The sequence below is a fragment of the Arachis stenosperma genome, chromosome 2, assembly GCF_014773155.1.
Source record: "Arachis stenosperma cultivar V10309 chromosome 2, arast.V10309.gnm1.PFL2, whole genome shotgun sequence".
Taxonomy (NCBI): domain Eukaryota; kingdom Viridiplantae; phylum Streptophyta; class Magnoliopsida; order Fabales; family Fabaceae; genus Arachis; species Arachis stenosperma.
This window is the reverse complement of record NC_080378.1, coordinates 90930168-90957307: the sequence shown is the minus strand read 5'-3', so window position 1 is coordinate 90957307 and position 27140 is coordinate 90930168. Positions and strand designations below refer to the sequence as shown.

At 39.8% G+C, this 27140-nt stretch overlaps 2 non-coding genes across 2 annotated transcripts; one reads left to right on the top strand and one right to left on the bottom strand.

Moving 5' to 3' along the window:
* The first annotated feature begins 3358 nt into the window (after nucleotides 1-3358).
* LOC130963785 (small nucleolar RNA R71) lies at nucleotides 3359-3466 on the top strand. Its single transcript, XR_009079904.1, has one exon. It is a non-coding gene; the product is annotated as a small nucleolar RNA R71 (small nucleolar RNA).
* Nucleotides 3467-26398: 22932 nt separating this feature from the next.
* LOC130965074 (small nucleolar RNA R71) lies at nucleotides 26399-26506 on the bottom strand. The gene has a single exon (XR_009081130.1). It is a non-coding gene; the product is annotated as a small nucleolar RNA R71 (small nucleolar RNA).
* Between the last annotated feature and the right edge of the window lie 634 nt (nucleotides 26507-27140).

Sequence of the window (27140 nt, the reverse complement as noted above, 5' to 3'; positions counted from 1 at the left end):
GGTTCTTAAGCACACTCTTATTGCCTTGGATCACAACTTTATTTCTTTCTTTTTCTCCCTTTTTTTTCTTTCCTTTTCGTTTTTTTTTCGGTTTTTTTTTCGCTTGCTTTCTTCTTCTTTTCTTGTATTCACTGCTTTTTCTTGCTTCAAGAATCATTTTTATGATTTTTCAGATCCTCAGTAACATGTCTCCTTTTTCATCATTCTTTCAAGAGCCAACAATTTTAACATTCATGAACCACAAATTCAAAAGACATATGCACTGTTTAAGCATACATCCAGAAACAAAAGTATTGCCACCACATCACACTAATTAAGCTGGTTTTAAAGATGAATTCGAAATCCTGTACTTCTTGTTCTTTTGTGATAAAAACAGTTTTCTTTTAAGAAAGGTGATGGATTCATAGGACATTCATAACTTTAAGGCATAGACACTAAGACACTAATGATCATAAGACACAAACATAGACAAACATAAGCATGAAAATTTCGAAAAACAAAAGAGCAAGGAAATTAAAGAACGGGTCCACCTTAGTGATGGCGGCTTGTTCTTCCTCTTGAAGATCCTATGGAGTGCTTGAGCTCCTCAATGTCTCTTCCTTGTCTTTGTTGCTCCTCTCTCATGATGAGAGGGGTCTCTTTTTTGCTCCATCCTTTTCTTAGTGATGGGCTTGAGGTCATGCCTTCTCAGTTGAACCGGCTTCCCTCTTGAATTTCTCTTTCATTGGGCGTCCTCTTCACAGATATCTATGAGGACTTGGTCCAACCTTTTGATCAAAGTTGACCCTTCTTCATGGCCACAACTTCATAGAAGTGGTCTTGATGCACCCTTGAGATGAATCTATCCATCTCCCATGACTCGGAGGTGGAAGCTTTTGCCTTCCCTTTCCTCTTTCTAGAGGTTTCTCCGGCCTTGGATGCCATAAATGGTTATGGAAAAACAAAAAGCAATGCTTTTACCACACCAAACTTAAAAGGTTTGCTCGTCCTCGAGCAAAAGAAGAAAGAAGAGAGTAGAAGAAGAAGAAATGAGGAAAAAAGGGAATGGCTTTGTGTTCGGCCAAAGAGGGGGAGAAGTGGTGTTTAGGTTGTGTGAAAATGAAGGGGTGAAGAAGGGTTTATATAGGAGAGGGGGAGATGGGGTTCGGCCATTATGGGTGGGTTTGGGAGGAAAAGTGGTTTGAATTTGAAGGGTGAGGTTGGTGGGGATCTTGTGGGGTCCACAGATCCTGAGGTGTCAAGGAAAAGTCATCCCTGCACCAAATGGCATTCAAAATCACGTTTTGAGCCATTTCTGGCGTTAAACGCCGGGCTGATGCCCATTCCTGGTGTTTAACGCCAGGTTCTTGCCCTTTCCTGGCGTTTAACGCCAGTCTGGTGCCCCTTTCTGGCGTTAAACGCCCAGAATGGTGCCAGACTGGGCGTTAAACGCCCAACTGCTAGCCTCACTGGCGTTTAAACGCCAGTGGGTTCTTCCTCCAGGGTGTGCTATTTTTCTTCCTGTTTTTCATTCTGTTTTTGCTTTTTCAATTGATTTTGTGACTTCTTATGATCATCAACCTACAAAATAAGATAAAATAGCAAAGGAAAATATATAAAATATAACATTGGGTTGCCTCCCAACAAGCGCTTCTTTAATGTCAGTAGCTTGACAGAGGGCTCTCATGGAGCCTCACAGATACTCAGAGCAATGTTGGAACCTCCCAACACCAAACTTAGAGTTTGAATGTGGGGGTTCAACACCAAACTTAGAGTTTGGTTGTGGCCTCCCAACACCAAACTTAGAGTTTGACTGTGGGGGCTCTGCTTGACTCTGATTTGAGAGAAGCTCTTCATGCTTCTTCTCCATGGTGACAGAGGGATATCCTTGAGCCTTAAACACAAAGGATTCTTCATTCACTTGAATGATCAGTTCACCTCCATCAACATCAATCACAGCCTTTGCTGTGGCTAGGAAGGGTCTGCCAAGGATGATAGATTCATCCATGCACTTCCCAGTCTCTAGGACTATGAAATCAGTAGGGATGTAATGGCCTTCAATCTTTACCAAGACATCCTCTACAAGTCTATAAGCTTGTTTTCTTGAATTGTCTGCCATCTCTAGTGAGATTCTTGCAGCTTGCACCTCAAAGATCCCTAGCTTCTCCATTACAGAGAGAGGCATGAGGTTTACACTTGACCCTAAGTCACACAGAGCCTTCTTGAAGGTCATGGTGCCTATGGTACAAGGTATTGAAAACTTCCCAGGATCTTGTTTCTTTTGAGGTAATTTCTGCCTAGACAAGTTATCCAGTTCTTTGGTGAGCAAAGGAGGTTCATCCTCCCAAGTCTCATTTCCAAATAACTTGTCATTTAGCTTCATGATTGCTCCAAGGTATTTAGCAACTTGCTCTTCAGTGACATACTCATCCTCTTCAGAGGAAGAATACTCATCAGAGCTCATGAAAGGCAGAAGTAAGTCCAATGGAATCTCTATGGTCTCTTTTTGAGCCTCAGATTCCCATGGTTCCTCATTGGGGAACTCTGTGGAGGCTAGTGCACGCCCATTGAGGCCTTCCTCAGTGGCATCCACTTCCTCTCTTTCCTCTCCAGATTCGGCCATGGTTATGGCTTTGCACTCTCCTTTTGGATTTTCTTCTGTATTACTTGGGAGAGTACTAGGAGGGAGTTCAGTAACTTTCTTGCTCAGCTGTCCCACTTGTGCCTCCAAATTCCTAATGGAGGACATTGTTTCAGTCATGAAACTTTGAGTGGTTTTGATTAGATCAGAGACCATGGTTGCTAAGTCAGAGGGGTTCTGCTTAGAATTCTCTGTCTTTTGCTTAGAAGATGATGGAAAAGGCTTGCCATTGCTAAACCTGTTTCTTCCACCATTATTGTTGAAACCTTGTTGAGGTCTCTCTTGATTCTTCCATGAGAAATTTGGGTGATTTCTCCATGAAGAATTATAGGTGTTTCCATAGGGTTCTCCTAGGTAATTCACCTCTTCCATTGAAGGGTTCTCAGGATCATAGGCTTATTCTTCAGATGAAGCATCCTTAGTACTGTTTGGTGCATTTTGCATTCCAGACAGACTTTGAGAAATCAAATTGACTTGTTGAGTCAATATTTTATTCTGAGCCAATATGGCATTCAGAGTGTCAATCTCAAGAACTCCTTTCTTCTGATTAGTCCCATTGTTCACAGGATTCCTTTCAGAAGTGTACATGAATTGGTTATTTGCAACCATTTCAATGAGCTCTTGAGCCTCTGTAGGCGTCTTCTTCAATTGAAGAGATCCTCCAGCAGAGCTATCCAAAGACATCTTGGATAGTTCAGAGAGACCATCATAGAAAATACCTATGATACTCCATTCAGAAAGCATGTCTGAAGGACATTTTCTGATTAATTGTTTGTATCTTTCCCAAGCTTCATAGAGGGATTCTCCATCCTTCTGTCTGAAGGTTTGGACTTCCACTCTAAGCTTACTCAATTTTTGAGGTGGAAAGAACTTTGCCAAGAAGGCATTGACTAGCTTTTCCCATGAGTCTAGACTTTCTTTAGGTTGTGAGTCCAACCATGTCCTAGCTCTGTCTCTTACAGCAAAAGGGAATAGCATAAGTCTATAGACCTCAGGGTCTACCCCATTAGTCTTGACAGTGTCACAGATTTGCAAGAATTCAGCTAAGAACTGATGAGGATCTTCCAATGGAAGTCCATGGAACTTGCAATTCTGTTGCATTAGAGAAACTAATTGAGGCTTAAGCTCAAAGTTGTTTGCTCCAATGGCAGGGATAAAGATGCTTCTCCCATAGAAGTCGGGAGTAGGTGCAGTAAAGTCACCCAGCACCTTCCTTGCATTGTTGGCATTGTTGTTATTTTCGGCTGCCATGGGTTCTTCTTTTTCTTTGAAGATTTCTGTTGGGTCCTTTACAGAGAGTTGTGCCTTAGCTTCTCTTAGCTTTCGCTTCAAGGTCCTTTCAGGTTCAGGGTCAGCTTCAACAAGAATGCCTTTGTCTCTGCTCCTGCTCATATGAAAGAGAAGAGAACAAGAGAATATGGAATCCTCTATGTCACAGTATAGAGATTCCTTGAGGTGTCAGAGGAAAAGAAAAATGGAAGACAGAGGTAGAAAATTCGAACTTATCAAAGAAGATGGAGTTCGAATTTTGCATTAAGGAATAGTGTTAGTCCATAAATAGAAGGATGTGAGAAGAGAGGAAGAAATTTTCAAAAATCAAGTGAAATATTTTGAAAACATTTAAAAAAAATTAATTAATTTTCGAAAATCAAGAGTGAGAAAGAAATCAAGTAATTTTTGAAAAAGATTTTTGAAATTAGAAATCAACAAGATATGATTTGAAAACTATTTTGAAAAAGATGTGATTAAAGAGATATGATTGAAAAGTTATGGTTTTAAAAAAAGATATGATTGAAAAGATATGATTTTGAAAATAATTTTAAAAAGATTTGATTTTAAAAATTAATGACTTGCCTAACAAGAAAAGATATGATTCAAACATTAAACCTTTCTCAACAGAAAAGGCAACATACTTAAAATGTTCAATCAAATCATTAATTGTTAGTAAGTATCTTTGAAAAAGGAAAGAAATTGATTTTGAAAACATTTGATTGAAAAGATTTGATTTGAAAAAGATTTGATTTTGAAAAACTTTGAAAACTTGAAAAAAAATTTGATTTGAAAACAAAATCTTCCCCCTTTTTGCCATCCTGGCGTTAAACGCCCAGAATGGTATCCATTCTGGCGTTTAACGCCCAAAACTCTACCCTTTTGGGCGTTAAACGCCCAGCCAGGTACCCTGGCTGGCGTTTAAACGCCAGTCTGTCTTCTTCACTGGGCATTTTTGAATGCCCAGATTTTTCTGTATAATTCCTCTGCAGTATGTTCTGAATCTTCAATTCTCTGTATTATTGACTTGAAAAGACACAAATTAAAAATATTTTTGGATTTTTAATAAAGAGGAATAATCAAAGTGCAACTAAAATCAAATAACAATGCATGCAAGACACCAAACTTAGCAGTTTGTATACTATTGACACTAACAAAATGAGAATGCACATAAGAAATAACAAAACACTCAAGTCAATAGAATTCAAAGATCAAAACAAGGAAATCATCAAGAACAACTTGAAGATAAATGAAGACACATGCATAAATTTGAAAAATGCAAGAAGAACAGAAACATGCAATTGACACCAAACTTAAAATGAGACACTAGACTTAAACAAGAAATATTTTTTGTTTTTATGATTTTGTAATTTTTTTGGATTTTTCGAAAATTAAGTGGAAGAAGAAAATGAAGGTATCAAAATTCTTAATGAGAATTCCAGGAATCATGCAATGTTAGTCTAAAGCTTTAGTCTAAAGGAATTAGACATAGCTAGCTAAGCTTCAGCAGGACATTGCATTCAAGAGCTAAATTGATGATGATCAATCAGCTTTGGTGATGATAAGAACATCACCTTTGAAACACTAGAATTCATTCTTAAGAACTCTGAAAAAAAAATACCTAATCTAAGCAACAAGATGAACCGTCAGTTGTCCAAACTCAAACAATCCCCGGTAACGGCGCCAAAAACTTGGTGCACGAAATTGTGATCACTACTTTTACACAAACAATCCCTAGTAATGGCTCCAAAGACTTGGTGCACAATACCATGGCATAAACACAACTTCGCACAACTAACCAGCAAGTGCACTGGGTCGTCCAAGTAATAAACCTTACGCGAGTAAGGGTCGATCCCACGGAGATTGTTGGTATGAAGCAAGCTATGGTCACCTTGTAAATCTCAGTCAGGCAGACTCAAATGGGTATAGTGATAAACGAATAAAGCATAAAGATAAAGATAGGGATACTTATGTATATCATTGATGAGAGCTTCAGATAAGCGTATGAAGATGCCTTCCCTTCCGTCTCTCTGCTTTCCTACAGTCTTCATCCAATCCTTCTTACTCCTTTCCATGGCAAGCTCATGTAGGGTTTCACCGTTGTCAGTGGCTACCTCCCATCCTCTCAGTGAAAACGTTGCCTATGCTCTGTCACAGCATGGGTAATCAGCTGTCGGTTCTCGGTCAGGCCGGAATAAAATCCATCGATTCTTTTGCGTCTGTCACTAACGCCCCGCCTGCTAGGAGTTTGAAGCACGTCACAGTCATTCAATCATTGAATCCTACTCAGAATACCACAGACAAGGTTTAGACCTTCCGGATTCTCTTGAATGCCGCCATCAGTTCTCGCCTATACCACGAAGACTCTGATCTCACGGAATGGCTGGCTCGTTTGTCAGGCGAGCACTCGGTTGTCAGGCGATCAACCATGCATCGTGTATCAGGAATCCAAGAGATATTCACTAAGCCTCGTATGCTTGTAGAAAAAGAGTGGTTGTCAGTCACTTTGTTCATAAGTGAGAATGATGATGAGTGTCACGGATCATCACATTCATCAAGTTGAAGAACAGGTGATATCTTGGAACAAGAACAAGCGGAATTGAATAGAAGAACAATAGTAATTGCATTAATACTCGAGGTACAGCAGAGCTCCACACCTTAATCTATGGTGTGTAGAAACTCCACCATTGAAAATACATAAGAACAAGGTCTAGGCATGGCCGTGAGGCCAGCCTCTCAGTGATCAAAAGATTCAAAGATCTCCAGATCAAAATACAATAGTAAAAGGTCCTACTTATAGAAAACTAGTAGCCTAAGGTGTACAGAGATGAGTAAATGACATAAAAATCTACTTCCGGGCCCACTTGGTGTGTGCTTGGGCTGAGCAATGAAGCATTTTCGTGTAGAGACTCTCCTTGGAGTTAAACGGCAGCTTTTATGCCAGTTTGGGCGTTTAACTCCCATTTAGGTGCCAGTTCCGGCGTTTAACGCTGGAATTCCTGAGGGTGACTTTGAACGCCGGTTTGGGCCATCAAATCTTGGGCAAAGCATGAACTATCATATATTGCTGGAAAGCCCAGGATGTCTACTTTCCAACGCCGTTGAGAGCGCGCCAATTGGGCTTCTGTAGCTCCAGAAAATCCACTTCGAGTGCAGGGAGGTCAGAATCCAACAGCATCTGCAGTCCTTTTCAGTCTCTGAATCAGATTTTTGCTCAGATCCCTCAATTTCAGCCAGAAAATACCTGAAATCACAGAAAAACACACAAACTCATAGTAAAGTCCAGAAAAGTGAATTTTAACTAAAAACTAATAGAAATATACTAAAAACTAACTAGATCATACTAAAAACATACTAAAAATAATGCCAAAAAGCGTATAAATTATCCGCTCATCAACAACCACTTTTGTTCTACAAGCAACCAAGGCCCTAGTGTTTATCTCTTGGATTCCTGATACACGATGCATGGTTGATCGCCTGACATCCGAGTGCTCGCCTGACAAACGAGCCAGCCATTCCGTGAGATCAGAGTCTTCGTGGTATAGCAAGAACTGATGGCGGCATTCAAGAGAATCCGGAAGGTCTAACCTTGTCTGTGGTATTCTGAGTAGGATTCAATGATTGAATGACTGTGACGTGCTTCAAACTCCTAGCAGGCGGGGTGTTAGTGACAGACGCAAAAGAATCACTAGATTCTATTCCGGCCTGACCGAGAACCGACAGATGGATAGCCGTGCCGTGACAGGGTGCGTTGAACATTTCCACTGAGAGGATGGGAGGTAGCCACTGACAACGGTGAAACCCTTGCATAAGCTTGCCATGGAAAGGAGTAAGAAGGATTGGATGAAGACTGTAGGAAAGCAGAGAGACGGAAGGGAAGGCATCTTCATACGCTTATCTGAAGCTCCCACCAATGATATACATAAGTATCTCTATCTTTATCTTTATGTTTTATTCATTCATCATCTATGCCCATTTGAGTCTGCCTGACTAAGATTTACAAGGTGACCATAGCTTGCTTCATACCAACAATCTCCGTGGGATCGACCCTTACTCGCGTAAGGTTTATTACTTGGACGACCCAGTGCACTTGCTGGTTAGTTGTGCGAAGTTGTAGTGTTCACAATTTCGTGCACCAACATCTTTGGATTATTTTTGGATTACCTTATGATCCTTTGATCACGTTCATGGAGGCTGGCCATTCGGCCATGCCTGGACCATCACTTATGTATTTTCAACGGTGGAGTTTCTACACACCATAGATTAAGGATGTGGAGCACTGCTGTACCTCGAGTTTTAATGCAAAGTACTACTATTTTCTATTCAATTCATGCTTATTCTTATTCTAAGATATTCGTTGCACTCCAACATGATGAATGTGATGATCCATGACACTCATCATCATTCTCACCTTTGAACACATGATTGACAACCACTTCCGTTCTACTTTAGACTGAGCGAATATCTCTTGGATTCCTTAATCAGAATCTTCGTGGTATAAGCTAGAATTATTGGCAGCCATTCTTGAGAATCCGGAAAGTCTAGACCTTGTCTGTGGTATTCTGAGTAGGATTCAGGGATTGAATGACTGTGACGAGCTTCAAACTTGCGATTGTTGGGCGTGGTACAGACGCAAAAGAATCAATGGATTCTATTCCGACATGATCAAGAACCGACAGATGATTAGTCGTGCTGTGACAAGATCATTTGGACCATTTTCGCTGAGAGGATGGGATGTAGCCATTGACAACGGTGATGCCCTACATACAACTTTCCATGGAAGGGAGTATGAAGAATTGAAGGAAGGCAGTAGGAAAGCAGAGATTCAACAGGGACAAAGCATCTCCATACACTTGTCTGAAATTCCTACCAATGAATTACATAAGTATCTCTATCTTTATTTTATGCTTTATTTGTTATTAATTTCGAAAATTCCATAACCATTTATTAATCCGCCTAACTGAGATTTACAAGATGACCATAGCTTGCTTCATACCAACAATCTCCGTGGGATCAACCCTTACTCACGTAAGGTTTATTACTTGGACGACCCAGTGCACTTGCTGGTTAGTTGTGCGAAGTTGTGAAGAATATGAGCGAACCATGGTAGTGTGCACCAAGTCTTTGGAGCCATTGCTAAGAATTGTTCAAGTTATGAAAAGAGTGAATCACAATTTTTCCTATCAATCATCCATAGAAAGGGCACCATAAGGTGCGATCTGCTGGTCCACAAAGCCAATAGGGTCAAAATTCGGGGCGTCCAAATTGAAAGGTTCAACAGTTCGAGGTCTTTTAGGAGGAGGGACGGCTGAAGAAGAAACCACAGCAGCAGTTGAAGATTGTGGGGGATCCACTAAATGGACCCGAGGTGTAGGGATCATCCTCCTCGGGCCAAGAGAGCTCGGCACAGACGGCTTCAAAGGAACTTGAGAAGTTCCTTCCCCATCTACACAGGCCGAGGTGTTTTGAGCTGCAGTAGCTTTCCTCGCCTTCTTGAAGGCCTTCATTGCATCATTATTCTTGGCCATCTCTGAAAAATGGAAAACAACAAATTATCATACTGGGAAGAAAGAGGAAAAAGCAAAACACAAGGAATAGTATACATCAAGTAATACCCAATATCTCTCGGACAATGGAGGGGTTTCCCAAACATTTTTTGGTATCTAAATGAGGAGGTTCCCCCTAAAGATCCTCCAAAACCATCACAAAGGCCTGTTCGACCTCATCAAGCATCTCCCACGTATAACAGGACACTACTACATTCTGCTGCTAATATAAAGGGAAGGATGGCTCCCCATTCGCTTCCAGAAAAAAGGGATAAGCTCCCTCAACAGCTCAAACCTTGAAAAAATAATTCTTGAAGTCCCTAAAATACTCATCGTACATGGTAAAAACCTTATGTCCTTGTGCAGCTCTAAAAGAAACCCATGAGGCTTTCTTTTTTGAAGAGATCCCGGGCTTAGTTAAAACAAACAAATAAAGGAAAAGAGTTTGAGAAGGGGTAACATTCAGTTCTCGACAAAGAAGTTGAAAAATCTTAATAAAGCCCCAAGAGTTTGGATGAAGCTGGGAAGGAGCTACATTACACGACCACAACAAATCGGTCTCAAACGAGGTAAAAGGAAAAGTGATATCCAACTGGCTGAAGAAATAGTCATAGGCATAAAAGAAAAGGCGCTCCCCCTGGGTCAAGACAGGGAAGCAAACCCTCTCCTCGGAGTCAGGTGCCACCAACTCATAATTCTTCTCTTGATCCCTACTCTTACAGAAATGGTGATGCTTCCTAAGCTCCTCACAGAATTCAGCATTAACCACAGAAACACACATCAAAACAAGGGAGTCCAACCAATCGGACATACCCTCAGAAACCTTAGAAGATGTCTCTATAATATATTTGCGAGAAGACATAGCCAACTAGTCCTACAAACAAGAAAAGGAGAGTGGATTACTAAAAACATCTCGGACGAAATTAAAGCAACTCAGCTAGCACAGTCCAAACACGGCACAAACAGCAAAAGGAAACCCCAGGACCCATACCAAGAAAGTCCAGGGGCATCCTTTGGAGGCAATCAGGGAATAAAGATTCAGGAAAATCTACAAGACTAATGTCCCAACAGAAACCCGCAGCAAGAACACAGAGAAACCCTTTTCAAGAGAAACAAAAGCGAAGAAGATCAAAAAAAGAAAAAGTTACAACAGTTCAGAAATCAGCAGTAGCATACAAAGCCCTAAAAAGTCAAACTAGGAAAATACACTCAGAAGCATACAAGGAAAAAAGCATGCATCATAGTAACAAACCAGGCGCGATAAAATTCAAGCTTTTCAACATGCACTCAGTCAAAGCCAGAGCTTCAAAATCAAACACAACGCAGCAGAAATAAACGGTGAAGGGAAAACAAAACCAACCTGAGCAAAGGAGATAAAACACGGAAGAAGGTTGAAAATGAGGAGGCCAGAAATCACCGTCGAAAGCACCTACGATCGTCAAACAAGCGTCGCAAGAAGAAACACCAAGAAACATAAGTTTTCAAAAGAAAACAGAATGGGAGGAGAAAAAGGGAAGTCACAGCGAAAAGCAAGAGAGAAGAAAACATTTTCTGGGAGTAAACTTCAAAATAAAAGCCAAGAGAAATGGAGCATCAAAAACCAATTAATGGGGCATTAAAAACCCTCGCACGTTCCCAAGGCCAGGACGCTAAATCCAAAAGCGCGCGTTTTTAAAGGAAGCGAAACGTTTTGCATTCAAAAAACTCTACAAGGATAAAATCGACAAAATGCTTGAGTTCGGCTTCACCTGAGAAGGTTCGAAGTCCTAAAAACTAAGACTCGACCTCCAAATAAAGACCAAGCTCGAGCAGGGGCACTGTTCATACCCTGGGTCAAAGCTGTCTGACCTGTGATGTTCTACAGACAAAGCGACCGACCTCTTCAGGTCAGGATGACCCGACTTCTTCTTAAAGAGCTCGGCCAAGTCACAGGAAAGCCCAATAAAGGGCCCAAATAGGGGAACACGTCCCGAATCCAAGGGCAGCCTAAGCCCATAGAGATAAAGGCAGTTCCCTTGAAGATACGAGGATCCCGGTCAAAGATAAGATAAAGATAAGATAAGATAACTAACTTATCTCATCTAAAAAGGTCACTCTACACCATTATAAATACACTAGAGCACCTAGGTATAACTCATACTCTGATTCTATTCAATACCTGCTTAATACCCTTGCTAACTTAAGCATCAGAGTCCCTTGCAGGTACCCCCCACCCTTTGGGAACGAAGGATCAGCACCACCATCAAGTCCAACAGGTCGGACATAACAGCTCCGACCAGAACAGAAGATCTCATCCAAGATCGACCTACAGTTTCAGGTAACCCTCGGAACAACTATCATTCAATGCAATGTAACTTTTCAAAGTGTTAATTTCAAGCTCCCTCTACATAAAAGAAACTATTTTTACGTATCTCTTAATAGTTGATTCAATGTCCATGTAAAATTTCTAGATAATAGTAGTAATGCAAACTTGACCTTATGGTAACTGGTGTGTGTACATTGTCTTTGAATTGAAGGCATTTTTTTTCTTTTTTGTATTTGCTTAGTAAGTTAAATACTATTTTCCCCTTCTTCCAAATACCTACTATGAAAGAAATGGTTGCAATCAAAATGAAGGAAAAGGATCATAACACATGTATCTGCTACCATGTTTCTGTCTTTGACATTTTAATATTTATCATCTAATTTTTAGATTTTTTTAGCGTATTATTAGCTTTTGGTCCCTTGTTCAAGCATGCATGAAGCATACATGAACCCTCGTACAACATGTTTCCTGTCTTAAACTTTTTTCTAACAGATTGCTCGTGAACTTAAGATCATTCCTGGTTTTGAATTTTGCATGGCATATGAGGAAGCAATGAAGTATGGTGGCAAGGTGGTACTTGAAGATTGGCTTATTGAGGTTGGATGAATATTTATTTTGCGGTTTCATCTACCAAGACATAGCTTTAATAAGAAGAAGAATGAATTAGGGTTATATAAACGGAGAGAGACTAAATGCTCAAAATTTTAATTTGGCCATGTCAGTTAGCCATTGTTGTATCCAACATGGCTAGTGAGTGCCACATGATCACTATATATAATTGTTGACTGAAAAGGGGTCTAGGGATTATTATGGCACTACTAGAAAAAAGACTTGTGGCTACGCTTTTTTCTTGCCACGCTTTAGAAGCGTGGCCAAAAGGGTTAATGGCCACGCTTTTATGAGAGTGGCGATTGATTAGAAATTTGACCACAGTTTTTCTTGTCACGCTTAAAAAAGCGTAGCAAAAGAGGTCAATGGCCACGCTTATATGACGATGGCAATCGATTAGAGAATAGGCTATGCTTTTTTTTGCCATGCTTCAAAAGCGTGGCCATAGAGAAAAATAGCCACACTTTCGAAGCATGCCGAGATGGTTTCATCACGGTTACGTTTTAAAAGTGTGGCCATTTCCTGTAATTCTTTTGGCACACTTCAAAACCGTGGCCAAAAGGTTCCCAAAAAAATATTTCGTTCAGATATGATGAGTTACATTATTGCACACTTTGAAACTCTTTCTTCGAAACCCTAAACCCTTTTGTGCTTCTCACTAGCAAATAACTCTCATGCCTCACCCTAAACTGATGGCACTCCTCAAATAACAACACTTCGATCAAAACCCCAACACTCCACGAAGAACCCCAGCATTCCGAAGAATATCGCCGGTGCTCGCAATGCCTTTGTCAGTGCTCCCTTTTCTGGAACTCCCATGCACCATCGCTACTCCCACCATAAACCCCTAACTCTCTTCTCGATGGTGACTCTCTCTAGTGGTGACTCCCTCGGTGCTTACTATCCTTCGCAAAACTTTCGTCGATGCTCCCTCCGCCACCACTCCCTTCCGTCACTGCAAATACCCAACCGCTTATGCCACCGTTTCCTTTTGTCGCTAGAAAGAAACCCTTCCTCATGCAAGGTCGAGCTGGTTTTGAGACCTTTGCCACCACTGTTATGTTTTGAGAGCTCGAAAGAAACCCTTCCTAGTGCAGAGCTCGAAAGAAACATTGCTTCAATGCTGGTTTTGAGAGTTGGTAAACCCTATTTCCTAGCTTCAATGCTACTATTGGCTACTATATATACCACTATTATGTCTATTTACATATTTCATATCTATTTTCAGTTCACTCTTATCAACTTCTCAATAAGTAAAATTGTAATTTCAATAGTGAAATCTTAGTTTAAACCAAGGAAAAAAATGTTGTTCATTTGGAAGAACTTTAGCCACATACATTTCTAGTGTCACAGATCTGGACTAACATTTATATTATTCCATCAGTTTATTGTCTGGTCAATTCATTATACATTTTGCTGATCTGATAATAATTCATTATACATTGTTAAAGTGGCTGCTGTTGATGGATCATAGATTTCTTAAGCATCAAAAAATTGTTGATGTGTTGTTGTCCTTGTTGTTTGATTATAATATAAATGTTTGATAGGTTGCTGCCCTTGTTCTATGATAATCATGATGAGATATGTGTTTGTTTGATGATGATAAAGCTGTTGAATTCTATTCTTATTATGCAGATTTTAATGTTTGTCTTCATGAAAATAGTTTATTTTTTTCATCATTGAACGGAAAAATTCTTCTATCTCACTCTATCATTATAATTAAGAACTACATACTAATTAATTACTCTACTTAATTTAGATAAAACTTTTTTTTAACTATGTACTTGTCTTCATAGCAATAACAAAGAGTTTTTATATTACTCTGTTCTAGTAGTACACACAACTTAATATTATAAGTTTATAACAATGTTTATCATTATTTTGTGACCTACAAGAAAAGGAGAAAAAAAACAAAAAGGGAGGGGGAACGGAGGGGCACTTTTGGAGTTTGGAGGCTTGTTGTACTCATATATGCTAAGAAAAATGTCTTCCTTTTCTTCAATACCATTTGACTTTTCTTCTTCTTTATTGTTGTAATGATATAAATAAGACAAACCAGATATAACATACCTTTATTATAGTTAGCTTCAATACGTGGTGCGTAGGTAATTGCTTTAATTTTGTTTTATTTTCAATAATAATCTACTTCCTCCATAATATATGCAAGGGAACCATTGAGCATAGATTAATTGTTTGGTATTAATGAATGATTTCAATAGGACTAGATGCCCTTATAATTGCAAAACGTGAAGGATCTCAAAATGATGGAGTGTTCAGGGTCCCGAAACCAAAGACCATTTGATAAACCCCGTTTTTAGGGTTTATCTTGTGTTGAATTTAGAGCATTTTGATAACCTTTCCTCACATTTGTTCAATGAAATAGCATAGTTTTGTGATTGTCTCCTTATTTGTGCTTAGATGTGAAAACATGCTTTTTAGGCCTTTAACTTGATGATTTTAATCTCCCTTTGATTCCACTAGATGCCTTGATATGTTTGTTAGTGATCTTAGATTGAAAAGGCTAGGAATAGATCAAATGAGTAAAGAGGAAAGCATACAAAGTGGAGAAATCATGAAAAGCCAAAGAATTGGAAAATGCCATGGGCGCGCACGCGCACTGTACGCCTCCGCGCAGATTGCAAACTGACTCATGGACGCGTACGCGCACTGTGCGCGTCTGCACCGAAGGCCGCACGTGATTTTTAAATAGAAAATGTGCCCAGCGATTTCTGGGAAGCTGTGGGGCCAAGTTACAACCAATTTTGGTACCAAAATGCTTTAAAGGACTAAGGATTGAAGGGGAAGGCGTCATTCTATCATCATTCTACCATTCTAGCATCTTTACTTCACTCATATACATTAAGATTAGTTTTAGAGAGAGAAGCTCTCACTTCTCTCTAGAATTAGAATTAGGATTAGGTTTAGGTTAATCTCTCCTCTTAGATCTAGATTTAATTCATGATTTGATTTACTATTCCTTTATCAATTCTTGTTCCTCTACTCTCCCTCTCTCTAGTTTTATACTTTAATCCTTGTAATTCTTTACTTTGTTGTGGATCTACTTTTGTTCCTCTTATTTTCTTTTAATGCAATTTGAGGTAATTCATGATAATTGTGATTTCCTTGATTGTTATTGTTGATTCTTTGCATTTGATTGTTGTTAGAATTCATTCTTGTTGTGATTTGCTATGCTTTTCTTTTGTACCTTCCAAGTGTTTGACGAAATACTTGGAAGGATGTTAGAGTAGAATTTTATGTTCTTGGCTTGGGAAGGTAACTTAGGACTTCTTGAGTTACTAATGTCCATGTGATTGATAGTTGATAGCCATTGACTCTAGCCTTTATTAATTCTATTAGTGGAAAGCTAGGATTTATGGACTTGGATTGATCTAACTCACTTGACCTTCCTTGCTACTTGTTAGAGGATGACTTAGTGGGATTGTTCCTTGAAACTATCATAATTGTGGTTAGTGATAAGGATAGAGGCCCTTGACAACCAACCTTTGCCAAGACCGTTTTGTTAATAAAATTTCATTTCCATTTACTTTTCATGTTTCTCATTCAAAACCCCAAAATATACAAGTCCATAACCAATAACAAGAACACTACCCTGCAAGTCCTTTGAGAGACAACCCGAGGTTTAAATACATTGGTTTATAGATTTTAGGGGTTTGTACATGTAACAAACAAAATTTTGTATGAAAGGATTATTGTTGGTTTAGAGACTATACTTTACAACGAGATTTCATTGGTGAAATTCTAAACCATCAAAAATTTAATCATCAAAATGGCGCCGTTGCTGGGGATTTGCAATGGTGTTGCGTTATTGGTTATTGTATATATGTGAATAGTGTAAATAGGTTTGTTAATTGCTTGTATACTAGTTTTTGTTGGTTTTATTTTGTTTTTCCCTACTGAATTCTCACTTTGGCTATGAGTTCGGTTCTAATTGTGTTGTAGAAAATATGAACTCCAATGATAACATGCACCAAGGATGAAACACTCTAACATGGGAGGAGCCTCAAGGAATTGATCACTCCTATTGGCAACAACCTCCGGATACTTATAGGTATAATTCCCATCCTAATGCATGCCCATTCAATGGCTATGGTGACCCCTTGTGTGACACTCAACAACCACCATCATATGCCTATGAATCTTATCCTCAACATGTACATCAACCATTCTCACAAGCCTTTCATTACCAAGCACCTTCCCATGATCCACATCCATCATATGACCAATCACCCATACTACATCCTTGTGATCATTATGAGCAAGAACCTTTAGAACCACCACAACCCTATCATGATTACTATGAAGAACCACCTCAATGCACACTATCTCCACAATTTTACCAAGCGGAACCACCTTCCTACCATGAACCCTCTCTCCAAAATAATGAACCTTCCTATTCACCCCAAGCCCCAATAGTGATTCTCTCACTTTGTTACTTCAAGGAGAAGAGGCCATGAAGCGGGATACACTTGAGTTTGTGACCAACTTAACCAAGGTGGTGCACACTTTAGCCCACTAATGTGTGAATACTCGAGTTGTTCCCGTAGCCACATGTGAAAAGCCAAAGGAAGAGCAAAGTATGAAGAAGAAATTGGAGAATCCAGTGGAAAAGGAAGAATCGGTAGTAGTAGTGGAGCAATTGGAGAAGCCTATGGTTCTTGAACCAAAGGAGGAAGTGGTCAAAGATTTAGGAGATGCGAAACTACCATGTGAATCTCAACAACCTCCAGAGCATATCAAGATTGAAGAATATGAGAGGGTTGAGCAAGAAATAGATTCAATCATGGATGAATTTCTATCCACAATTGAATCCTCTCCCATTGGATATGGAGTTAAAATTATAGAAGAGTATGCACGATCTCCCGTACCCTTGGTGAGCAATGAGGAAGAGAACGAGTCGAAAACAAGCTACCAAGAGGAACAAGTTGGCATGGTGTATATTGAAATTGAAGAATATGAAGAGGTTGATCAAAAGATTGATTTATTCATCAATGAATTCCTATTCAAAATTAAATCACCTCCCATTGAGTATGAAATCAAAATTCTTAAAGACAACACCAAGCAAAACGACAAAAGGGAAAAGGTTGAAAGTGAAGAAACTTGTCAAGAGGTGGGGATATTCAAAGAAGAGCATAAAGAAGTCGACCTTGCATTGTCTAAGTGTGGGGAGGCTCTCCTTCCCAAGTCACCATCCTACACAACATTCAAGTGGGTAAAATTCTTATCTTACAAGCTTCACTTTCTTGCTTGAATATGGTTTAATTGAAACGGATGGACAACTTAGAGCTCTTTGTAGAACTAAGGGTAAGAAGGAAATGTGTAGTGGTTGGAAATTTGGTATTAGGCTCATTAAGGTCAAAGCTTCAAGGTATAGGAACCATGATTAGAAGAATGCCACTTTATATGGGTCTAGAAGGAAAGCATGGAGTGCTAAAGAGAATTCTATTTGTCAACCACCCGGAAAGAAAATTCATGAAATTCAACTTGCGGATGGGTGTGAAGAAAAGATATGGGATCCCGGTTCGCTATGTGAAGACCAACTATGGGGACTCATATCTTAGGTAGAACTCTATCCTAGATTGGTGAAGATGGTTGGAAATTCTATCAACCAATTGAGAAGCAAAGATCCTTAGAGATTCAAGGATGAGTACAATCATAAGCCGCCATGACAATGAGCTTCCCAAATGTCCAACTTAAGGACTTAAACTAAAAGTGCTAGGTGGGAGACACCCCACCATGGTATACTCTTTCCACTCTCCTGTAGATTTTATTAATAAGTGATTTGAGTTACCATTGTAGGTAGTTTCCCATTTCATTTTAGTTGCTTTAATAAATTGAGTGTTAGCATTTTGAAATGTATGTTGTGCTTGTTAGTAGTTGAATAAATTTTAAACCAATATGAATTTTTGTGAATTGTATACTTTTTGATTGGTTAGGAGCTGTAGGTGTTGATAGGAAGCTTTTGGACATTTTAAGATGTCTGAAAAAAAAAGGGGGGATAGCGCGCGCACGCTATACGCGCACGCGCCAATAAGCGGATGCAGCCCATACATTTTCCAGAGAGTTGGGCCTTCCTTGAGCCTGCATTAAGCTCCTGCCCAACCTTCGTCGCACGGACACGTACTGCGCGCTTGCGCACTCATGAGTCTATAAAGGAATGTGCGCACCGATCCATTGATGCAACCACCAGGCCAAAATCCAGGGAGTTATACAAACCCTGGGCCAGCACTAAGCCTTTAGCCCAACTCGAAGTACGCGTATGTGCACAGTACACGCACGCGTCTTTGCAAGATTACCCCAGTTACGCGTGAGCGCACAATACGCTCCCGCGCCTCCCTCTAACCCCATCCTACTCCCTGCAACCACCACCCGCCGGCGACCACCACCGTCGCCCCTATCTTCTCTCACCATCACCCATATTCTCTTTCTTTCTCTCTCACTCATCTTCTCTCTCTCACTATCGCAACCTCAACCGAGCGCCGTGATATGCAAAATTGTGATTCACAGTCTTCACAACTTCACACAACTAACCAGCAAGTGCACTGGGTCGTCCAAGTAATAAACCCAACGTGAGTAAGGGTCGATCCCACGGAGATTGTTGGTATGAAGCAAGCTATGGTCATCTTATAGATCTCAATCAGGTGGATTCAAATGGTAATAATAGTTTTCGAATATAAGGATAAATAAATAGAAAATAAAGATAAAAATACTTATGTAAATCATTGGTGAGAATTTCATATAAGTGTATGGAGATGCTTTGTCCCTTCTGAATCTCTGCTTTCTTACTGCCTTCCTTCGATCCTTCTTACTCCTTTCTATGGCAAGCTGTATGTAGGTCATCATCGTTGTTTATGGCTACTTCTCATCCTCTCAGTGAAAATGGTCAAAATGCTCTTGTCACAGCACGGCTAATCATCTGTCGGTTCTCGATCATGTCGGAATAAAATCTATTGATTCTTTTGCGTCTGTCACTACGCCCAATAATCGCGAGTTTGAAGCTCGTCACAGTCATTCAATCTCTGAATCCTACTCGGAATACCACAGACAAAATTTAGAGTTTCCGGATTCTCAATAATGGCCGCCAAAGGGTTCTAGCTTATACCACAAAGATTCTGATTAAGGAATCCAAGAGATACACGCTCGGTCTAAGGTAGAACGGAAGTGGTTGTCAAGCACGCGTTCATAGAGACGGATGATGATGAGTGTCACGGATCATCACATCCATCAGGTTGGAATGCAGCGAATATCTTAGAATAAGAATAAGCTTGAATCGAATAGAAGAACAATAATAATTGCATTAATTCTCGAGGTACAGCAGAGCTCCACACCTTAATCTATGGTGTGTAGAAACTCCACCGTTGAAAATACATAAGTGATCAAGGTTCAGACATGGCCGAATGGCCAGCCCACAAAATGTGATCCATAGACTCCTAAGATGAACAATAGATTAAAACTGAGACCAAAGATAGATTACAATAGTAAAAAGTCCTATTTATACTTAGACTAGCTACTAGGGTTTACAGAAATAAGTCTAAGTGCAGAAATCCACTTCTGGGGCCTACTTTGGTGTGTGCTTGGGCTGAGCTTGAGCTTTACACGTGCAGAGGCTTCTCTTGGGGTTAAACGCCAAGTTGTAACGTATGTTTGGCGTTTAACTCTGGTTTGTGACGTGTTTCTGGCGTTTTACTCCAGAATGTAGCATGGAACTGGCGTTGAACGCCAGTTTGCATCATCTAAGCTCAAACAAAGTATAGATCATTATATATTTCTGAAAAGTCCTGAATGTCTACTTTTTAACGCAGTTGAGAGCGCGCCATTTGGAGTTCTGTAGCTCCAGAAAATCCATTTCGAGTGCAGAGAGGTCAGAATCCAACAGCATCAGCAGTCCTTTGTCAGCCTCCTATCAGATTTTTGCTCAGGTCCCTCAATTTCAGCCAGAAAATACCTGAAATCACAAAAAAACACACAAACTCATAGTAAAGTCCAAAAATGTGAATTTTGCATAGAAACTAATAAAAACATCCCTAAAAGTAGCTAGATCCTACTAAAAACTACCTAAAAACAATGCCAAAAAGCGTATAAATTATCCGCTCATCACAACACCAAACTTAAATTGTTGCTTGTTCCCAAGCAACTAAAAATCAAATAGGATAAAAATAAGAGAATATAATATAAATCTCAAAATATCAATGAATATTAGTTCTAATTAGATGAGCGGGACTTATAGCTTTTTTGCTTCTGAACAGTTTTGGCATCTCACTTTATCCTTTGAAGTTTAGAATGATTGGCATCTATAGGAATTCAGAGTTCAGATAGTGTTATTGATTCTCCTAGTTAAGTATGTTGATTCTTGAACACAGCTACTTTTATGAGTCTTGGTCGTGGCCCTAAGCACTTTGTTTTCCAATATTACCACCGGATACATAAATGCCACAAACACATGACTGGGTGAACCTTTTCAGATTGTGACTCAGCTTTGCTAAAGTCCCCAGTTAGAGGTGTCCAGAGCTCTTAAGCACACTCTTTTTGCTTTGGATCACGACTTTAACCACTCAGTCTCAAGCTTTTCACTTGGACCTGCATGCCACAAGCACATGGTTAGGGACAGCTTGATTTAGCCGCTTAGGCCTGGATTTTATTTCCTTGGGCCCTCCTATCCATTGATGCTCAAAGCCTTGGATCTTTTTTACCCTTGCTTTTTGGTTTAAGGGCTATTGGCTTTTTCTGCTTGCTTTTTCTTTTTCTTTCATATTTTTTTCGCCACTTTTTTTTCGCAAGCTTTGTTCTTCACTGCTTTTTCTTGCTTCAAGAATCAATTTTATGATTTTTCAGATTATCAATAACATTTCTCTTTTTCATCATTCTTTTAAGAGCCAACAATTTTAACATTCATAAACAACAAGATAAAAAATATGCACTGTTCAAGCATTCATTCAGAAAATAAAAAATATTGTCACCACATCAATATAATTAAACTAATTTCAAGGATGAATTCGAAACTCATGTACTTCTTGTTCTTTTGTATTAAAAACATTCTTTATTTAAGAAAGGTGAAGGATTCATGGAATTATTCATAGCTTTAAGTTATAGTTACTAAATACTAATGATCATGTAGTAAAGACTCAAAACATAGACAAACATAAAGCATAAAATCAAAAAATAGAGAGATAAGAACAAGGAAGTTAAGGAATGAGTCCACCTTAGTGAGGGTGATGCATTCTTCTTGAAGGAGCAATGGTGTCATTGAGCTCCTCTATGTCTCTTCCTTGCCTCTGTTGCATGATCCCTAGTAATTTTGGTGCTCCTATCCTTAGTTGCTCCCAATAATTGCGTGGAGGAAAATGTATTCCCTGAGGTATCTCAGGGATTTCTTGATGAGGGAATTCCTCATGCTCTTGTTGAGGTCCATGAGGGGGCTCTCTTGATGTGCAGTCAAATGCTCTACTACTGAGCTATGGACCCTCGAGATGAATCTCTCCATCTCCCATGACTCGGAGGTGGAAGCTTTTGTCTTCTCTTTCTCTTTCTAGAGGTTTCTCCGGCCTTAGGTGCCATAAATGGTTATGGAAAAACAAAAAGTTATGCTTTTACCACACCAAACTTAGAATGTTGCTCGTCCTCGAGCAAAAGAAGAAAGAATAGAAGAAGAAGAAGATATGGAAGAAAGGGAGAGATGTGTGGGTTTCGGCCAAGGGGGAGAAGAGAGGGTTGTGTTGTGTGAAAATGAAGAATGATGGAGGGGTTTATATAGTGGAGGGAGAGGAAATGGGGTTCGGTAATTTAGGGTGGGTTTGGGTGGAAAATAGATTTTGAATTTGAAGGTAGGTGGGGTTTATGGGGAAGAGTGGATGGATGTGAGTGGTGAAGAGGTGATGGGGATCCTGTGGGGTCCACAGATCCTGAGGTGTCAAGGATTTATCATCCCTGCACCAATTAGGCGTGTAAAACGCCCTCTGCATGAAATCCTGACGTTTAACGCCAGACTTAAGCTTGTTTTTCGCGTTTAACGCCCAGATGTAGCCTGTTTCTGGTGTTTAATGCTAGCCTGATGCTTGTTTCTGGCATTAAACGCCAGCTTTCCTCAGGGTGCAATCCTGGCGTTTAAACGCTAGACTGCTGCTTATTTCTGGTGTTCAACGCCAGATTCAAGCTCTGTTCTGGCGTTGAATGCCATCCAGATGCTCCTTACTGGCGTTTAAACGCCAGTAAGCTCTTTATCCAGGGTGTGCTTTTTCTTCTGCTGTTTTTGATTCTATTTTTAATTTTTGCATTTGTTTTGTGACTCTGATGAGCGGATAATTTGTACGCTTTTTGGCATTGTTTTTAGTATGTTTTTAGTATCTTTTAATTAGTTTTTAGTATATTTTTATTAGTTTTTAGTTAAAATTCACTTTTCTGGACTTTACTATGAGTTTGTGTGTTTTTCTGTGATTTCAGGTATTTTCTGGCTGAAATTGAGGGATCTGAGCAAAAATCTGATTCAGAGACTGAAAAGGACTGCAGATGCTGTTGGATTCTGACCTCCCTGCACTCGAAGTGGATTTTCTGGAGCTACAGAAGCCCAATTGGCGCGCTTTTAACGGCGTTGGAAAGTAGACATCCTGGGCTTTCCAGCAATATATGATAGTCCATACTTTGCCCAAGATTTGATGGCCCAAACCGGCGTTCAAAGTCACCCTCAGGAATTCCAGCGTTAAACGCCGGAACTGGCACCAAAATGGGAGTTAAACGCCCAAACTGGCATAAAAGCTGGCATTTAACTCCAAGAAGAGTCTCTACACGAAAATGCTTCATTGCTCAGCCCAAGCACACACCAAGTGGGCCCGGAAGTGGATTTTTATGTCATTTACTCATCTCTGTACACCCTAGGCTACTAGTTTTCTATAAGTAGGACCTTTTACTATTGTATTTTCATCAAGGAATCTTGGTAGCTATCTTTGAGTTTTATGCTATCTTAGATCATTGGGAGGCTGGCCTCACGGCCATGCCTAGACCTTGTTCTTATGTATTTTCAACGGTGGAGTTTCTACACACCATAGATTAAGGTGTGGAGCTCTGCTGTACCTCGAGTATTAATGCAATTACTATTGTTCTTCTATTCAATTCCGCTTGTTCTTGTTCCAAGATATCACCTGTTCTTCAACTTGATGAATGTGATGATCTGTGACACTCATCATCATTCTCACTTATGAACAAAGTGACTGACAACCACTCTTGTTCTACAAGCATACGAGGCTTAGTGAATATCTCTTGGATTCCTGATACACGATGCATGGTTGATCGCCTGACAACCGAGTGCTCGCCTGACAAACGAGCCAGCCATTCCGTGAGATCAGAGTCTTCGTGTATAGGCGAGAACTGATGGCAGCATTCAAGAGAATCCGGAAGGTCTAACCTTGTCTGTGGTATTCTGAGTAGGATTCAATGATTGAATGACTGTGACGTGCTTCAAACTCCTAGCAGGCGGGGCGTTAGTGACAGACGCAAAAGAATCGATGGATTTTATTCCGGCCTGACCGAGAACCGACAGCTGATTACCCATGCTGTGACAGAGCATAGGCAACGTTTTCACTGAGAGGATGGGAGGTAGCCACTGACAACGGTGAAACCCTTGCATAAGCTTGCCATGGAAAGGAGTAAGAAGGATTGGATGAAGACAGTAGGAAAGCAAAGAGACGGAAGGGAAGGCATCTTCATACACTTATCTGAAGCTCTCACCAATGATATACATAAGTATCTCTATCTTTATCTTTATGCTTTATTCATCATCTATACCCATTTGAGTCTGCCTGACTGAGATTTACAAGGTGACCATAGCTTGCTTCATACCAACAATCTCCGTGGGATCGACCCTTACTCGCGTAAGGTTTATTACTTGGACGACCCAATGCACTTGCTGGTTAGTTGTGCGGAGTTGTGTTTATGCCATGGTATTGAGCACCAAGTCTTTGGAGCCATTACCGGGGATTGTTCTGTGTAAAAGTAGCAATCACAATTTCGTGCACCAAGTTTTTGGCGCCGTTGCCGGGGATTGTTCTTGAGTATGGACAACTGACGATTCATCTTGTTGCTTAGATTAGGTATTTTTCTTCAGAGTTCTTAAGAATGAATTCTAGTGTTTCATGATGATCTGTTGAAGTCTGGCTGGCTGAGAAGCCATGTCTAATCTTATTGGACCGAGGTTTCAACTGATCATCACAATAGCTTGTTGATTCCCATCAATCTTGCCATTGGAGCAATGATCTGCTAAGGCTTGGCTGGCCATTGGCCATGTCTAGTGTTTTGGACCGAAGCTTTCTTTGGAAGCTTGGCTGGCTGTGAAGCCATGTCTAATTCTTGGACCGGAGTCTTAGACTAGCATTGCAATGATTCCTGGAAATTCAAATTGAGAATTCTGAAACCTTTATTTTCTGTTTTCACATAATTTTCGAAAAAAGCACAAAAAAAAATTTTAAAAATCATAAAAACCAAAAATACTTTATGTTTCTTGTTTGAGTCTAGTGTCTAATCTTAAGTTTGGTGTCTTGCATGCCTTGTTTATTTGATCTTGGTTCTATTTTCAAGTCAATAGTACAGGGGACTGAAGATTCAGAACATGCAGCAGAGGAATTACACAGAAAAGCTGGGCGTTCAAAACGCCCAGTGAAGAAGGACAGACTGGCGTTTAAACGCCAGCCAGGGTACCTGGTTGGGCGTTTAAACGCCAGCCAGGGTACCTGGTTGGGCGTTTAACGCCCAAAAAGGTAGCATTTTGGGCGTTAAACGCCAGAATGGATACCATTCTGGGCGTTTAACGCCAGGATGGCACAAGAGGGAAGATTTTGTTTTTCAAATCAATTTTTTTTCAAGTTTTCAAAGTTTTTCAAAATCAAATCTTTTTCAAATCATATCTTTTCAATCAAATGTTTTCAAAATCAATTTCTTTCCTTTTTCAAAGATACTTACTAACAATTAATGATTTGATTGAACATCTCAAGTTTGTTACCTTTTCTGTTGAGAAAGGTTTAATGTTTGAATCATATCTTTTCTTGTTAGGCAAGTCATTAATTTTTAAAATCAAATCTTTTTTTAAAAAAAAATGTTTTTCAAATCATATCTTCTCAATCACATCTTTTTAAAAACCAATCATATCTTCTTAACCACATCTTTTTCAAAATAGTTTTCAATCAAATCTTTTTTATTTCTATTTTCAAAGTCTTTTTCAAAAATCACTTGATTTCTTCCCCACTTTTATCTTTCGAAAATCAATTAGTGTTTTTCAAAATGTTTTCAAAATCTTTTACTTAATTTTCGAAAATTACTTCCCCTCTTTTCACATCCTTCTATTTATGGAGTATCACTCCTTCTTAATGCACAATTCGAACTCTATCTAATCAAGTTCGAATTCTTCTACTTCCTTCTTCTATTTTTCTTTTTCTCTGACACCTCAAGGAATCTCTATACTGTGACATAGAGGATTCTACATTTTCTTGTTCTCTTCTCTTTCATATGAGCAGGAGCAGAGACAAAGGCATTCTTGTTGAAGCTGACCCTGAACCTGAAAGGACCTTGAAGCGAAAGCTAAGAGAAGCTAAGGCACAACTCTCTGTTGAGGACCTGACCGAATTCTTCAAAGAAGAAGAACCCATGGCAGCCGAAAACAACAACAATGCCAACAATGCAAGGAAGGTGCTAGGTGACTTTACTGCACCTACTCCCGAATTCTATGGGAGAAGCATCTCTATCCCTGCCATTGGAGCAAACAACTTTGAGCTTAAGCCTCAGTTAGTTTCTCTAATGCAACAGAATTGCAAGTTCCATGGACTTTCATTGGAAGATCCTCATCAGTTTTTAGCTGAGTTCTTGCAAATCTGTGACACAGTCAAGACTAATGGGGTTGACCCTGAGGTCTACAGACTGATGCTATTCCCTTTTGCTGTAAGAGACAGAGCTAGAATATGGTTGGACTCACAACCTAAAGAAAGCCTGGACTCTTGGGAAAAGCTAGTCAATGCCTTCTTGGCAAAGTTCTTTCCACCTCAAAAATTGAGTAAGCTTAGAGTGGAAGTCCAAACCTTCTGACAGAAGGATGGTGAATCCCTCTATGAAGCTTGGGAAAGATACAAACAATTAATCAGAAAGTGTCCCTCAGACATGCTTTCTGAATGGAGCATCATAGGTATTTTCTATGATGGTCTCTCTGAACTATCCAAGATGTCTTTGGATAGCTCTGCTGGAGGATCTCTTCATCTGAAGAAGACGCCTACAGAGGCTCAAGAGCTCATTGAAATGGTTGCAAATAACCAATTCATGTACACTTCTGAAAGAAATCCTGTAAACAATGGGACAAGTCAGAAGAAAGGAGTTCTTGAGATTGATACTCTGAATGCCATTTTGGCTCAGAATAAGATATTGACTCAACAAGTCAATTTGATTTCTCAAAGTCTGTCTGGAATGCAAAATGCACCAAGCAGTACTAAGGATGCTTCCTCTGAAGAAGAAGCTTATGATCCTGAGAACCCTTCAATGGAAGAGGTGAATTACCTAGGAGAACCCTATGGAAACACCTATAATTCTTCATGGAGAAATCACCCAAATTTCTCATGGAAGAATCAAGAGAGACCTCAACAAGGTTTCAACAATAATGGTGGAAGAAACAGGTTTAGCAATGGCAAGCCTTTTCCATCATCTTCTCAGCAACAGACAGAGAATTCTAAGCAGAACCCCTCTGACTTAGCAACCATGGTCTCTGATCTAATCAAAACCACTCAAAGTTTCATGACTGAAACAAGGT